Below are 2373 nucleotides of genomic sequence, written 5' to 3'. Positions count from 1 at the left end.
GAGGCGCCACTTCACAGTGATAAGGTGACAGTATGGTGTGCATTGTCGAGAGTTGGAGTTATTGGCCCTTATTTTTTTGAAGAAGACAATCATGCAGTTACTGTCAATTCACAGCGGTATGTGGACATGATTAAAAGCTTTTTCGAACCAGCTCTTGAAGAAATGCATCTAGGAAATGTCTGGTTCCAACAGGATGGTGCCATGGCCCACACAGCCTGAGCTTCGATGACAGTTTTTAGGGCAAAGTTCCCCAGACGGCTCATCTCACTTCGAGGTGATATCCCGTGGGCAGCACACTCACCTGATCTAACGCCCTGTGATTTTTTTATGGGGATACCTCAAGGCAGAGGTTTTTAAACATCACCCCACAAACCTGCTTCAGCTGAAGAATGTTATTCGGCAGGAAGTAGACCAAATTCCAGTGCACATGTTGGAACGTGCAGAGGGGAACTTCAGAAAACGGTTGCATCAGTGCATAGAGAATGGTGGTCACCACCTTCAAGATATTTTGTTTAAAACTACATGATTTAAAACTTTAAAGTATGTTCTTTCTTTAGCTAAACCTAAATTTTGTCTATCAGCAATAATTTTTCCTTTATTCGCCTTCAAAAAAATGAAGTTTCTGCGCCCCACCTTGTACATACACTGTTTACAATGCACAAATATATATATTTTAACATTCAGAACACCCATTGTAATAGTGGTTTCCACACAGTATGGATGTCCCTCTGATGATGGTCTCTAAGGACCGAAACGTGTAAGGGCGTTAAGAATTGAAGTAAGAACAACTTCACCAGTCACACTGGATGGAATTGTTTTATCTTTTATAATATTGTTAGTGTGATGGACCAGAATGAAACAAATCAACTTACAGTATTACTTTTCACTGTAAAAAAATGAAATTCAGTCACAATAGCCATTTTATATTCCAACTTGATGTTTCCTGTTATGTTAATATTTATAATGCACTAGAATACAATATAAATGTCCATAAATTACAAGAATTCAGGTCACTGTATTGAATGATACTAGTTGTGCTTCCAGCTAATAAATTTAAATGACAGTCAGATTGGGACTGTTGAAGACAGAAAGAAGTGACAGGGAGAGTCTCCATGGCAAGCTGTTATAGTGATTTACATGAAAATGGTGTTTGTAAAAATTCATTTAGTTTAATTACTACAGAAACATCAGCTTATTAATGTGGTTCCAGAGAATCTTTTCTTTCAAACCCAAAAATTAATACATGACAAAGTTACCTACACTTTTTATATCGAAACCTTTCTATACCTTGTGTATATGTGGCAGCCTCAAAATTTTCTGGGCAGAAGTGATAACAGATATTGTAGCAGATAGGCTGGAATCTGCTTATGAATATTCAGCCAGATTGTTCAGTTGCCATTAGACTAACAGACATCTTGACCATTGGGCTAACATGTTTTGACAGTGGAAATGCTGCAGATGGTGTGTGGCAAACAAACATTGTCCTAGTTCAAGGTGTTTGAGAGGAATCACAGGTTCATGGGCTCTCTTGAATTGTTCTGAGATGAACCGCATAGCAGACAGCTTGCAACACCAAGGAACAAAGACATCTGAGACAAGTACAGGAGAGTGTATCCTCTGATCATTTTCAGACAGTACAGAAAATTGTAAAGAAAGTCAGAATTTTGGGCAGTAATAAGGATCGGCCATGAGCCAGTAAGTCCAGAGGACAGTAATCTGACAGAATTTGGTGTTTCCTGTAGACTGTATACAAAGTAAATGACAGTCCTCCATTTGGAAGTCAGTATCATCACTTATGGCCATTAAGCTCCAGCAGCTTAGGAGGAAAGTTATGGTGGTAGATGTTTTCAGTTAACAGTGCATTGTTTATGCCTGAGAGTGCTGTGGTCCACAGGAAATAATTCACTTGAAACAGCCATGCATTTCAGTTGTTGCTTATGCGTTAGTAACTAATCGGACGTGGTACACCGATGCTTCCCCTTCCATCTTACTGTGTTGATTCTGCACCATGCAGTTTTGTCTTGTTCCATGGTTCACGGGCTGTCAAATAAAGTATGCTGTAAGAGGTTCAAGTGACTATGAAGATTGCTTTGCAGAAGATTATATATGAGGACTTTCAGAAATGTTTCAGACAACTGTATGATTTATAGCAGAATACTGAAAGTACAGTGATACAGTGGAATCTCGCTTAACAAGCACCTCTCATAATGAGTAATTTGCATAATGAGAAAAACAAATTGTAAAAAAATGACTCGCTTAATGAGCGACGTTTCACATAACAAGTGACGAGAGGGGAAGTCCCGGATTGTGCACTTGCTACATCAGTCTGTGTTTAGCACTCGTTCTGCAAGCATCTTAGCGTCGCTTGTGATC

General features: G+C 39.1%; 1 protein-coding gene across 3 annotated transcripts in view; it reads left to right on the top strand.

Annotated features, from left to right (window-relative positions):
- The window catches only part of LOC111865647 (platelet-activating factor acetylhydrolase), a 50870-nt gene that overhangs the window by 28883 nt on the left and 19614 nt on the right, over positions 1-2373 (top strand). The window lies entirely within an intron of this gene.

The sequence above is a fragment of the Cryptotermes secundus genome, unplaced genomic scaffold, assembly GCF_002891405.2.
Source record: "Cryptotermes secundus unplaced genomic scaffold, Csec_1.0 scaffold968, whole genome shotgun sequence".
Classification (NCBI taxonomy): domain Eukaryota; kingdom Metazoa; phylum Arthropoda; class Insecta; order Blattodea; family Kalotermitidae; genus Cryptotermes; species Cryptotermes secundus.
This window is presented reverse-complemented; position numbering and strand designations above follow the sequence as displayed.